Source organism: Poecilia reticulata, chromosome 4, assembly GCF_904066995.2.
Source record: "Poecilia reticulata chromosome 4, P_reticulata-male-v2, whole genome shotgun sequence".
In the NCBI taxonomy this organism is placed as follows: Eukaryota; Metazoa; Chordata; class Actinopteri; order Cyprinodontiformes; family Poeciliidae; genus Poecilia; species Poecilia reticulata.
Window position 1 is genome coordinate 26,695,823 of NC_088833.1, and position 14,561 is coordinate 26,710,383.

The 14,561-nt window shown below is 44.1% G+C and overlaps 1 protein-coding gene across 4 annotated transcripts in view; it reads left to right on the plus strand.

The window, feature by feature from the left end:
• nhsa (Nance-Horan syndrome a (congenital cataracts and dental anomalies)) overlaps window positions 1–14,561 on the plus strand; it is a 68,261-nt gene that overhangs the window by 23,520 nt on the left and 30,180 nt on the right. Inside the window, exon 1 of one of the 4 annotated variants that reach the window (XM_081606591.1) lies at window positions 12,607–13,026. The exons of the other annotated variants lie outside the window; for them this stretch is intronic. The gene's annotated coding sequence lies outside the window, so the exon portion shown is untranslated. Of the gene's footprint in view, window positions 1–12,606; window positions 13,027–14,561 lie in introns of those variants that run through there. 4 annotated transcript variants of the gene reach the window in all.

Consider the following 14,561-nt stretch of genomic DNA (forward strand, 5'->3'; position numbering starts at 1 on the left):
AACTGTGTGTGCAGACTGCTCAGACCGAGCATGTTCGCCAAAACACCAAAGGCTTTCTGAAGCTCATCCCCCCACCGATTCGAGTTTAGCTTTTAATGGCAGGGAACGGGTATCGGGAGTGATGTTCGAATCTGAGCCTCTTGAGCTTCCTTAGAGCGTTACTCTGCATCTCCCGGCCCTCTGCTGCGTGATTAGAGGTCCTGTGGACCCGCAGGCTTCTGCTCCGCCACTGGATTTCCACTGAGGCCTGCCAGGGCGGGATAAGCTCGCCGTGATGTCACTCTGCTTCGGCTACAAAGTTGATGTGATTACCATCTTAGAAATCACTGTCGGGCTGCGGCGAAGCAAATTACCGAGCTTGTTCGCGCTCTCTCTCTCTCTCTTTCCCTTCCTCTCTCTTTCTACATCTTCCTTGTTCTGGCGGGCGGTGGGGTTGGGGGTCAGGTTCACCCTGCTCTGATACATCACGTCCACTGGAGCCAAACTAATCACAGTCACTTCCCAGGATCATTCCCACACTCAGACGGGGGATTGTCTCTCATGCTTAGTGAGGAAAACAGAAATGAAGGCAGTTTCTGCCTTCATTTCTTTCCCTCCTTGCAGTCAGCCTAATTTTTTTTTCTGCCTCTCTTTGATCTGCGAAACATGTGCCAATTATAAATCACTTGTTTTACAGCGTTCTCCTCTTCAAGGGGAGCTCGGCCTGCACTCGTGGAGCTCCAAAAGTGGCTTGTACGCAGGCTTTTCAGTGCTCCCTAAAAGCATTGTTGGCTTTTCAGCGCTCTCGCATTCCAGCTGCAGCTCTCCTGACCACACAAGAAGGCCAGCGGTGATGAGTCCAGGAGAGACGCACGAGTTTGCCGGTTATCGAGCACTTACTGGTTGTTCTGGTGCTCGCCCTCTTGGCTTGGCGCGAGGATCCGAGGCATCGGTGGGGGTTCTGGGGGGGAGCAGGATTAATGAACCCCTGACAAGGTTTTGACTCTCGGAAGTCGAGGAATTACAGTTTAATTTACGGCTGGAATTAGTAAAGCCAAGAGAAATGGCTTAGGGGAGGAGAGAGGGGCGGTTTGAAGATGAAACCACACTAACAAACCATTTTATCCATTTATGAGATAAAAGAAAACCCCAACTCATCGTGAGAGGAGAAGCTGGAGGCTACGCATAGCTGTATGGCAGTTGCTGAGTCTGGGGTCTTTATAACATGTGGAGAAAGGAGAACCCAACCCTTTTACCCTTAACCCCCTCCTACACACACACACACAAATGGAGTCCCAATGTTATAAATATGCACATTTTGCCTTCTGCAACATGTAAACGAATCTTTATTCTTGGGCTTGGTAGAGTTTTTCTGTTTTAAATCATTCTTTACTCTGGGACTCCGGCACTCCAGCAGAGACTTTACCGACTGAAAGAAGAGTTATTTGTAGAGTTACACTAAAAAAAGTTTTTTTTTAAATCATCTGGCAACCAAAATGAAGCTACGTTTACTCAAGACAGCTGCCAGGAAACTGCCGGCATTTCAGATGTTGATTGAGGAAACGTTCCACGTTTAGACCGCGCCGCCGAGACACCTCGAGTCAACGAGTTGTCATGCCAGGCCACTGTAGAGCACTGTAGTTTAAGAGCACCATCAAATGCGCTAAGTGTAGGAAACCACACAGACTGCTGTTACTGTTGCTACTAATACAAACAGTGCTAACCCACTTGTGATGCTTACTGCTGTTTTAAAATCGTAACAGTTAAAATGTTGCCTATGTTGTCGTCTTGCAACTACGTTACCTAATCACACCTAGGCGCTGGAAGTGTGGCACAGGAGTATTGCGATTGTTTGCCCAAGTTGTTTATGCCTGTACACCAGGGGTGGGCAATCCTCGTCCTCGAGGGCTGGTGTCCTGCAACTCTTAGATATCTCTCTGGTCCAACACACTTGACTCCAACAGCTGAATCACCTCCTAAGTGCAGTCAGGTTCTCCAGAGTCCTGCTAACGACCTCATTATTTGACTCAGGTGTGTTGAAGTAGAGACACATTGAAAAGTTGCAGGACACTGCCCCTCGAGGCCTGGAGTTGCCTACCCCTGCTCTAGACATTATCTTCTAATCTGTCACGTTTGGTATGCTCAGCAGAAACTCCATGCATCAGTTGCAATATTTGTATTGATAAACTGAATACATTGTAGGACAGATCCCATTGAGACTTCAGGTTTGTGCAGCACGCCACAGATAACCTCAGATGTGTAACTTTGAAGCTTCTAGCTGAGTTGAGACTCCGGTGTTTAAAGCCTGAGCAGACGTTAGCAATCACATCAGAGTTGAAGGTCAGTCGTAATTACATCTATCCTTCCAAAAAAACATTCATTATGAAATTAAAGTGGGCGTAATTGTGCCCAGGTTGCCTCTTGCTGCTAACATAAGAGTTTAGTTTAGACTGTAAGGTTGCTCCCTGGAAGTCAAGTTGCAGGAGATTTCAGGAGAGAGCAGGAAACTCCGGCTGGGATTCATGTCTAAGTCGGAACGGAGCTGCCAGATCTCCAGAGCGGGCGCGTTACCAGGCAGAGCGAGCTAAAGCTGCCTTGTTTGTATTTTTACTGCCCCACTATTTGAGCCTGGGGGGAGACAGCTCGTCATTCTGTAGCTACACACACTCTGGAATATTACGGACACTAATGCTGCCTCTGGAGAACGATGATTTCCTGCAGACTGAGACAGAGAAAAAAAAAGAAATGAAAGTCTACCCCAGTCAGATAAAATGAGAAAAATGTGCTGATTTATAGTGGGGTTTTTTAAATGCGATGTCATTTGGGTTGAGTAGTGAAAGTGCTCACGTGATGTGCATGTGTGTGTGTGTCACACTGTCAGCGCTGTTTATTTAACAGATTATGTCTGTAAATGGGTAGGAGCAGCGAGGAGGAGAGGAGAAGACAATGAAATCCTCTTGCTTGGCTGCCTTCGGTATTGAGGTCGGCCCCGCCGTTCTCTCTGCTCTGCTCCCTCACACACACACAAACACACACTGACTCCACCGCACACGGACGAGGCGAGCCGAACACACGCGCACACACACACACACACACACACACACACGCACAGACACACAGGAACAATGCAGAGCAGCACCATTGGCTGCCAGACCACGCACTTCTGGCCAATGGGAGCACATGTTGATTGTACTGTATTAAGTTTTTCCCTGATTGCCTTTTCAGTGGTTTATTTGAATTTGGATCAGAAACTGTGGAGGTGTGTGCTGCCTAACGTTCAAGAAACAAATGTCCAGTGCTTTGCAAAAGTGCATCTTTTCTATTTTTTTTTATATTTTTGTCCCATTAGAAACAGAAACGTCTCTGTGTTTCAACAGTACTTTGTACCTCTGGGTTTATGTTCAGCGCCGTCGTCCTGCTGGACGGTGAATCTCCACTCAAGTCTGAAGCTTCCAACCAGTTTATTCACCTTTATTTACCATCATCCAGCTTCTCATCAACTCTGACCGACTCTCATGTTCCTGCTCCAGAAAAATACTCCCATGTATCATGCTACCAGCACCGTGTTTCACAATGAGGATGTTCTGCTTAGTCCTTTTTTTTCTGTAACACATGGTTTTTTTTGCTTTTCGGTTCAAATTGGTCATCTTTGGTCTCATCTCATCAGAGTACTGATAATAAAGACGCAACTTCTGATCGTTTTCTTTTAGCATTATTCCTTCTTCGACTTGATCTTCCACCTTAGTTAGGAATTTCTTCAGTTTCTTCTCAGAAAAAGAAGCAACTCTCTTGGCTTCTTTTTCTGATTAAAGCTCTCCTTTGCTGAAATGTTTAATCAGATTAATTGTGACCAGTTGGTTATTGAAATAATCGTAAACTAATTTGGCAATCCATTCATCATTAGCTGGAGCATACAGACTATGAAAAAGGTCATTTGCTAAAAGAGCAACACTCTCAGAGCAGTACATTAAGTCAAATAGTGTAAAAAATATGTAAATTTTGCAATAAAGTAAAAAAAAAAAAAAAAAAGTTTGTCTGTAAATTATGTTCAACCCAGAACTCCTCAAGTAGCAGTTTTAGCTTCACCTGGTTTCAATTCTGTGCAATGTTATTGCAATTCAGGCATTGCAATGTTTATTTTGTTACTTAAAAAAAAAAAAAAAGAATTGAATGATTTGTTTAGTGTATTTCAAATATTTTAGTGGCTAAGTGAAACATCTGCAGAATGTGCCCAAAAAAGGTTTTATTCGATTGATCGATTGATCGATTAATCGTCGGTTACAGACATTGACCTTAACAAAGTAGAGCTACTTTGTTAAGGTCAATGTCTGTCTCTCTGTGGGTTCAAATACTGGATTCGAATGTGAAATGAGCTTCAAAAGTTAAGTTGATATTTTGCATCAAATCCTAATAAAGAAAGTTGTAATTTTGGTGGCTGTGATGTGATGCAATGTGAATTATTATGGAACTGGGTATGGATACATTTGTGAGACTCTTTAAAAACATATATATCTTGGCTTAAAGTGTCTCTTTAGCTCAGGTGTCGGTTCTCTGCTGTCAGCTTTTTTCTGATGGCTTCTGAAGAAGCGCGGGGCGTCGTTTAGAGATTTACCCCGGCCTCCGGTTGCATAACAACCTCCTGTCATGCAGAGCTCAGGTCCTGGTGACTATTTTTGCTGCTTTTCTTCAGCAATTGTTTGGTGCTTTTGAAAGACAAGAGCAGCTGAAGGACAGGAGCGTGCAGAAAATAGCCCCTAATTGGTTAAAATATCCTGAATGCATTTAGTCTGTGACCTCACGGCGCTTAAGTAATCATGGAACCATTTTCCAAATGGAGGGAGATTGTGCTGCAGCACTTCAAAAGACAAAGCTCGGGTTGCTCTGGCAACGATCTGAGTTTACGTTAAAGGGATTGAATTCTGCCCGTGTTATGATGTGAACCAAACATCACTGCAGTGTGCGATTTGCCCCAACTGCTTCTCAACTGGTGTGTGTGCAGGCGTGCGCGCGTGCGTGCGTGTGTGCGTGCGTGTGTGTGCGTGTGCGTGCGTATGTGTGTGTGTGGTGGGGGAAAGTTGTCAAAAGTCTCCACCGGGTGTGAGTTTCCATGTTTTTTCCACTATAATGCTTTAATTGATGATATTAGACGCAGTGTTGTACCACTCAGAAGGAATGCAAGCTGCTATTGATTACTGAAACATGTTGAATGAAACGTAAAGGTGATAGGTCATCCCACTGTTGCATTTCTTTGGCGTTAATGAGGTTTGGCTAAAGACAGTATTCATATTCTCCAGTGTGTGAACAGAGTTGCACCCAGATAATAAAACACACACGTAGTTAATGTGCAAGTAACAAACAGTTCCTTGCCAAAGCATTCGTGCCTTTTTGAATTTTCCCACTCTTTAGGACGTTTACAAACTCCCAAATGGATGCTGGGATTTTATGTGACAGACCAACACATAACTGTGAAGTGGAAGGAAAACGATGGATGAATTTAGATATTTTAGACAAAAAAACAAACATCTATGAGACATGCTTTGGTTATGAAGACATGCTTTGGTTGCTCAAGAGGCAAAGCGTATCTTCATGAGGCCTGGTAGACTTTTGGCTCGTCTACCCAGAAACATCGGGCGGGCCGCGTTCAGTTCATGTCAACACAGATTATATTCAACCTCTGCAAAATGAGAACAAACTGGGTTGCATCATAGCAGATCGGGGTATTAAGTTTTGCCCCTGCTCTTTCCTCGGCCACGGCTTCCTGTTGCTCTTTCCACCTGAACACAAACTCCCCCGGTTCCTTTCAACTGAAGAGAAAAGATCACCAGGCCGTGAAGCTGAGTGTGCTTTAGTGAGGAAAATGTCATACAGACTGTATACAACTACCTTCCTATGTGGGTTTACATGTCCCTCTGTCGGATATGAAAACATTTAATATGTAACGATGGTGAGCCGGTAAAGACCGGTCATGTCCTTGCACAGGTGGAGAGCAGGGAAACATTTTAGGGAAAAGGGCTTGTAAACAAGATGAATGGATTCTGTTGGAGTTTTGTTTCCTGGTCCATGAAACAAGTGGAATATTCTGACATCGATGAGAGAGGACAGGTCTTTGTTTTCACACCCCTCTCTCCTGGCAGAGCAAAAGTTGGACAGTGACTGATTTTCAGAAATGGATGTGAAATGGTTTGTTTACAGAGTGGAAGGAGGAAGGGATGAAATGGAAATGCAAAGGTACCAGGCACCCTTAAAAAGTTTTCAAAAACTAACGCGTTAAATGTCCTAAATTCAAACACGTAAGTTGTTCTTAGACACATTAATCACCAGTCTTAAATTTTGTCATGGTGGAACTTGTTAATCTTGTTTTGATTTTTTTTGTCAGGCAAAGGTCACCGCTAATTTACCCTTGCTAGCTAGCTGGCCAGCTTTTTTGCATCTACCATGTGTAAGAGCAATTTTATCGTCCGCTGGTTGGAGGATGTTCCTTTTTGCCATTGACTCACTTCTGTTGCCCTCCCATACAAGGCTGCAGAAGCCTCTGTAAGCTGGTTTGTTGCATTCTGTGCAACAACAACAAAAAAAAAACTTTTAAGCTAAGCTCTTTGGGTGTTAAGGCGGCTGCAGAGAGCAACATGCAGCGTGAGAAACACAAAACTGCTGTCAAGAGTCACAAAGACCCCAAACATTTTTTTATTTTTGCTATTTTTGATACAACCATCCCTTAAATTTTTTTTCTCTTAAATTTAATTTAAGGTAGCATTAAAAAGATCTTTAAAAGACTTAAATTGGCCTTGCTGAAACATGCAGATACTTTGAGGTACGCAATGGCGATTCAAAGCTCGCCATCGGTTTGAGTTGCAAAAGACCTTTTTAAACGAAGTGTCACTCTTCCTCCTAAATTATTTTTTAAGAGTCAATCTGTTGTTGTTTGTAAAGCTTCCTGTTCCATCCCCAACATCTTCGCCGCTTAGGAAACCAGGAATGCCTTCCGTGTTGTGACACGTCTCCATCGGCGCAGAAATGTGTGGCTAGACCGATCCGCAGCCGCTGGCCGCCGGTCGGCACTACACCCCGAGTTTAAGGGATTCATTATAACGCAGCGTGTGTTCGTCAACAGAAAGAGCGAGAGATGTAAAGTTGTTTTTTAAGTTATGGTTCACACAGTTGGGTTAATGTGTGAATGCTACACAAAGCCACCGCTAACCAACCACAAACCGTCCAGCAGGCTTTCTTGGAGCGTAACACAGAGCAGAGCTTATGAAGTTATGGGAGCATAATGAAGAAATTCCTCTCTCCGCTCGGCCTTTTGAAGATGCCCCCTCCTCCTCTCTTTATTAGCACCGTATGCCCACTTCTCTCCCAAATCCGCCCTTATGGGAATAGACAGGCAACACTCCTGGGAGCATCCTCCAATCCCCCTGGATCCTGCTAAGGCATGCCTATTGGAGAGTGGGGCTGCCGCGATATCTATATAAGGTCAAAAAATCCTCTGATTATTGAGAGAGCGAGCACGAGGGGAGCAAACTGATCGTCAGATAAAGGAAAAAAATGAAACATAAACAGGAGCTGTGAGAGCCGGCTTTGATGTGCACTGCCTTGCACTCCTGTACGTCCCGCTGGTTCGTCTGCTTAGGACAGCTCCTGACTTTAAAGCCCCGTTCCCGTGGCGGCCTCCATGTTGCACCGCACCAGACATGTGGACGCTCGCGCATGCTGAACACACACAAAGAAACACACTTTCCCTCTCTCGCCTATTGAAAACCCTGCTGCCCAGTCGAGTCTCCGTGGTTATTTGTTCACTTATTAAGAAGCCCCCTCTTCCTCACCACGTCCATTAACTTTCAAGCCTGTCTTTTTTCTTTCTTTCTCTCTTTCTTTCTTGTAGTTCATCTGTTTTAACTGCAGCTGCTGAGTAATTCATCATTAAACATCTCTTTTGTTTGTCTTGTCTAATTCATCAGCTCTAACTGATCCGTTTGCTAATCGTTTGAAGCGGCGTGGCTCGCCGTCAGTTCAAATGACGGCGCGTGATTTAAAAAAAAATAAAAGGGGGGTTTGTGTGGCTTTCGCTCGGTTCGACGGAGCGTCTTGCCCGTCTTTCACAAAGCTGCGCTGGACCCATTGTGAACTCTGTGCAGAGGAACAATCAGACGGGGAGACAAACTGGGTAATTAGCTGCTGAACGGAGCAGAAAGCACAGCTACCAAAACAACCGGGTGTTTTTTTTTTTCCCCTTAGGTGTCAATGGAACCAAATAAGGAAGCTAAGAAAGTTATAAAATAACAACTAAATAAAGTCAACACTGTGATCATTTATGTGTCGTCATTTTTCTTCAAGCTGCTCAACAACAGCTGTTTTGTTTCCAGGAATGGTTCCACTTAAGCTTAATTGCCGAACATTTACAGTGCCGACAAAATACTGCATAATTGTGAGGATAAATAAAAATGAAATGTGGTATTCACTTCTTCCATTTTTCTTGCACATAAAAATCTCTGCCTCCTTCATCCTGATTCCTTTAAAATCAAGTGAAACCAATTGGCTTCAAAGGTCACCGGTTAGAGGTCGGTATTTATCGTATTGTTTAAAATTTATCGTGATAAACAGTAAAAGATTTTGACGTATTGTTGTCACTGTACATTCTAATAAATAATGTTTAACTATTTTTGTTTTTAACTATTGATGTTTTACTATTTTCTCGACTGTTTGTTCAGTGAAAGTATCGATATATTAATAAATCTGAGGCGCACCACTCTTTAGATTCTTGTCAGCAACGCTACTTGAACACCATGTTTGTTTTTTCCTTCCATGTTACAGCTACGCCCTTATCTTTTCTCACTTAAAGTCCCAGTAAAAGTTTGCGGTTGTGACAAATCTGTTAAGGTTGAAGGGATGAGTAGTTTTCCACAGCCTCTAGACACACGGCAATTAGCTTGTTTATCTGGGGGGAAATTGGACCTCGTGTTGCTCTGACTGGACTGATCACGACGGTCAGTAACTGAGTGTTTGATTTCATTAGGCGATCGGAAGACTCAGAGGAAACCTTTCCGTCGTACATACATGTGATTAGGTGGAGGCTCGGCTTCCAGGAGCTGTAAACAAAAGGCTCAAAAAACAAAACGCCAAATGAAACTCTACACCCCTGGGAATAACCGCCACCGGGAAATCCTATACGCTTTCACTTTAAATCGTTCCGATTGGGTTTACTGCTTCTGGAGGAGCTGGGTTTCTGCCTCCCGGCTGACTTTTGATATCGGGAGGGGACGAGCGGCAATAATAGCCAGTGTTACAGAAGGGTTATCTCTCTCTCTCTGTCTGTCTGTCTCTCTATCTATGTCTCTCTATCTCTCTATGTCTCTCTATCTCTCTTTCTCAAAAACACACGGTGCTTAGCGGCACCAGCACCCACTCTGATGTGATTACTAATTTTAATGAGAGTCAACTGTGTTGCATTTATAGATCCATGAGAAGTGATCTCTGTGCCATGAAGCTGGACGAGCATATCCTTCACATTCACACTGCAACTCAGTCAGCAAGAGCTATTCATAACCTTAATGTAGTTTTATTTAGCTTTTTCTGATTATATCTGTCATATTATCTTGGAGGACACTGTCTGGGAGGGGTAATCATATGACTTATCGCCTTGAAATAACTTCTCTGGATTGTTTCCTTGTCATTGTGGATGCTCATAGTGATGGTCAAAGATGGCAGCGATTTTGCCCAGAATGACTACAAATTTTTAGCTTTATGTTTTTGCTTTGTGTGACGTTTTTATAGCACACAAATTTAACATCTTCACCAGTTCCATATCCTGTATTTGCAAACTTGATTCTCTTTTTCTTCTCCACATTTTGTCACACTACATCCGCAGATTAGAGGGAATTTCACTCTTTCACTTGTAAAGTTGGAGGTAAAGAGTTCTTTAATATAATTTTACAAATTAAAATGTGAAAAGCAGTTGACATGTTTGCCTGCATCAAAACGTAATGCAGTCCCCCTTGAAAGTTGAGACATTCTATCGCAGCCATCAATGCGCATTCACGCATCGTTCGCAGATTTTGCGTGGACTTGCGATTTTCGCCAGTCGTTGCAACTTTTCCACAAATCAGACCTTGAGGTTTCCTTATTCTCTGTCCAATTCAGTAGCTCTGCTGAATTCTGGCCAATCCTCTCAGCCCATTTCTAATTTTTCTTCCTGTTTCATGAAACGTCTTGAAAGTCAAACCTACACAATAAGACTTTGTGACATTTGCTTCTCTTCTCTTTTTTTATTTATCTTTTTTTTGTCTTGGCATGTCTGCACATTTGCATTTAACAATAGCCTCCCCCACTGTTACCAACTCAGCTATATGTTGTGACATTTCAGACAATAAAAATCTGTATAGGTCAAAATTGGAACCGGCAGGTCAGGATTTTTAAAGATTGATAATCGACGATTGGCCATAAAACTGCAATCGGTACAGTTTAATTGCCTCGTAATTATGTATATTTTTCTGTATTTGTTCTTAATTATGACAGGATTGGTCCTCCAAAGTTTTGTGAATTCCATAACCTTTAGCTTCTTATCTTAAAAAAAAAACAAATATAAAGACTAAGTACCATTTTTTCCACCAATTTTACAACTATTCCCTAATGTGTTTTGATCTATCAAAGTTCATCGTAGTTTGTGTTTGCAACCTGTAACATGAAAGCATTTAAGGGGTGTGAATACTTTTCCAAGCTATTTTAATGTCAGTGTTTCTCTCCATCCTTAATTTTCGTGTTTCTTTTTGCTCCTGTTGGTGTATTATCTGCACTGCTGCTGGCATGGTGAAATGCAGAAGGTCAGGGTGAGGCTCACCTCTATAAACAGCCATCCTCTACACACGCGCGCACACACACACACACACACACTCTCAACGCAGCCACTCCTGGCTGTCTGACAGCCACACCCCTCCCTACGCCACTCTGTGCAGTTCAGCTGTTTGTTCAGCTGGAGCAGCAGATCCTCCTCTGGCTTCAGCCGGGAAGTTCGACTCCATACTTCCACGGGAATCTCTCCGGAGCGAGGCGGCCGGCAGCGCGCTGCAAACACATGTTATATTTTTCAGCCCTGATTTGCTCTCCTGGGCTGAGACCTTTGGGAAGTGATGCAGAGTAGATTTAAGGGCTTGCATGTTTTTATTAGTTGGCTGCAGCTCCCACAGGTGCGTTAGGGGGGGAAAAGAGCCCAACTTGCTTGTTATGATTACGACCCAGCTCTTGGCTCCAGCATGATTTCTTTCAATGTTTTTTGTTTTCTTTTTTTTTTTCTCACGTTGTTTTGCTCATTTTTCCCGGTCTAGCCGAGACCCGGCGTGAAATGACAGGAAACGTAAGGAAGTGTTTCCGCTGTTAAGCCTGAGAGAATCCAGGATCGGTGATAACAGTTCTGCCTCACTCGGGGGGCCAGTTGTTATCTTAACGGCGTATGCTCCGCTTCACAGCTTCAGTTCGAATGTCTGCTGTCGTTCCTGGAAAATGTAATGGTCTATAACCCCGGCCTCTGTGCTGACTCTGCAAAGCGACGTGTGGCACTAAAGTTGAAGTGTAAAACTTCGGACCTGATCTCTGGTTCTCAGCCTCGGTCGAACTTCCTCTGACTGCCATCTGACTAGAAAAGACGTCTGGTGGAGGTTGGATTCCATTAGAAACAAGCAACAGTGGATGAAGATACGTTTTTTTTCTCCGATCAAACTGAGCTGGTCTAAAAACTGAATTCACTAACTCTGGTTGTGTGCTTTTTAGAGAACGTATTTTTCTGCTCACAATGTAAAGGAAACACGAGTAACAGTCTGTTGCAATCAGATCCACAGAATGCACCCCAACATCAAACTCATTGTTAATGCTGCAAGATAGGGAGAGAGAGCAAGACGTTATCAATTCAACAGCAGACAAAGTTGTTTAAATCTGATGCTGTCACTGAGTGACGAAGTCAGAGTGAACTGAAATCACCAGGTTTGAGCTCACAACAAGATTACTCCTATGACAGATCTTGGTTTTACAGGGAACGTTTTTGAAGGCTGTTCTTACATCTTGCACTTCTACTGAAGCAGCTCAATCTGGCATTGGCAGGTCAGAGCTTGTGAAAACCTGACGACTGGAAATCAGCCAACAAATCCAGATGCATCCACCTCCCAATTAAACGGCATCTTGAAGACCTATGGACTCCCACCGGCACCTCCAGACGTCTAGCGGGCCCTGCTGCGTCTTCGTTTGTAACGTCTCCGTTTGTCAAGAAGTGGAGAGCGGCTGGTGTAAAACCGTCGCCACGCATCCTGCAGAGTGTCACGGGGTGCCTCTTCTCCGTGCCCACTAATTGTACATCTTGACCGGAGACCATGACCTGTCATTACCAAAGTGCTGCTGCTGCAGTTCGGTGCAGTGGGCAGAGTTTGTCAAGTCTGAGCGTAAGAAGTAAACCAGACGTGCTGTACGAAAGAAAAGACCTGAACAGCATGGAGGAGTTTACAAAGAAAAGGATAAAGCAGTTTCTCTCTGTAGGGCAAAGCTGCTCTTTAGCTCCAGCTTTATGGCCCCAAAAGCATATTTTGCTCTTTGAGCTGGATGGCGCCTGTCTTTCGTAGCATAATCACCCAATGACTGCTGTGATTTCAGTGCCTATTGGTAGCCATTCCTTTAGTTTACCATTCACTAAGCTCTTGGGGAAAAAAAAAAAGAAAAGAAAAATCCCTCCAGGGCAAGCGGGGGCTATTCAAGAGTCAGGCCTACTTTCTCCTCTCTGGACCGTTTCTCTCTTTGTCTCAGTGAACTCCCCTTGGGGGGAAAAAAACGTATTCAGAGCGAGGCGGTCGGCGCGCGAGTGAAGCCCAAGTATGGCCTCCATAAAGTTCCGTCAAACACCCTGGGGAGTGGGAGAGGGGATTTTTGAGATCAGAGGGAGGCGGAGGGGTTTTGGTTCCTCTCTCCGACTTGGAAGATAAGATTTTATCAGGGAGCAGAAAGCAGAGCTCTGGTTTAATGTCATGAAACACGACGCCGCCTCTCGTGCGCTCTCCTGAGGTTTAGCCTGAGCAGGTAGAAAAACTGTGTTTGGTTAAAATGAGACGTTTAGCTGATATCCTGCCTGCAATCAACTAATTGTGTTTTCTTTGTCTCTTTTTTTCCCTTTCTCCTTCCATGTCCCCTCCACCCCCTGGTGCTTCCTGCTTATGATCAATAGGTAAGTACCAATAGAACTTAAAAGTACATCTGGAGCCAATCTGTTTTTCATTTAAACATTAGCTTGGTAATTTCCCGGCGCTGATCTCACACACACACGCACACACACATGCATAATGTACAGAGGACTCACGGTTCACTGCAGGGGTCCTCTGGAGTTTCCTCTCCACAGCTGAGGCATGAACTGTGAAAGAGCGAGCGCACACCTTCACTGGAGGTTACGTCTAATTGCACTACAAAAGGGTTTACTCCCCTTGAGATATTTTCATATTTTGCTACTTTACAGCCACAAAACGGAGTGTTCTTTAATAGGAATTTTATGTGATCAACGTATTGTGCAAACTGAGAAATACTCAACATTTTTCTTGCAAATAAAAGTGTAAAAAGCATGTGATGCTGAAGATTAACTGCAGATGGCTGCACTGTAGGCAGGAAGTATCTCCAGCAGCAGTCAGTCTTCCAACTTGTTTGAAAAGGCCTGTGACTGAAGAGGCCAGAGTCAGACGTCCTGGATGACATCATCAGCTGTTGACAGGCAATGCTAATCCACCTCACTTGCTTTTGCCGTTCCGCTTAATATCTCTGTCTGGCTGTTCGTTTTAAACAATAATGCAGGATGTTTTTTTAACGACTTGTCACGTGAAAATAAAAACTTACGTGTGATTTTAATTGTGTTTTTTATTCCTTAGTATTATACGGCAATAGCGGCATTAGAGGAGTACCGACAAAGTTTTGCGTACGTTTGTAATGGAAACTCAGTCAAGCGATAAGTGGAGTTTTTCCACAGTTAATTCACATCCAGGTCACCATTTCACAGTAATTTTCTGCAGCGGTGTGTATCTTTTTGGTATTTTTTTGTTTTTGCAGCAGTGTGCTGACTCAGAGAGGCTATCAATAGACAGTCTTGTTTATTTCCAGTCTGTCTGGGAGCAGAGGGCTGGTCGAGGGCTGATCTTCCCACTCAAACCTCCCAGTCAGCCTTTATGTAACAAACCCAAAAACACGTTTTAACGTAGACTTTGACTCGCCAGTTTCCTATGAACAGCTTGTCATGCCATCTGGGTGTGGCGTTGGGAGCCACCGGGAGCTGGTACGGTCTGATCCCCTCCATTGTTTCCAGTGAAAGCACTGCTGGATTGGCTCCATCCCTCCCCCTGATAACTGCCAGTCGTCCAGTTCATTCTCCCTCCTGCCTCGGCCGACTCGCTGTCAGGGAGAGACGTGTGAGGGACGGTTCAACCCCGGACCAATGCCATTCCCTCCTAATGACTTTCCCACACACACACATACACATACACACGCACACACACGCACACACACACACACACACACACACACACACACACACACACACACACACACACACACACACACATAACGGGGTCAAGGCT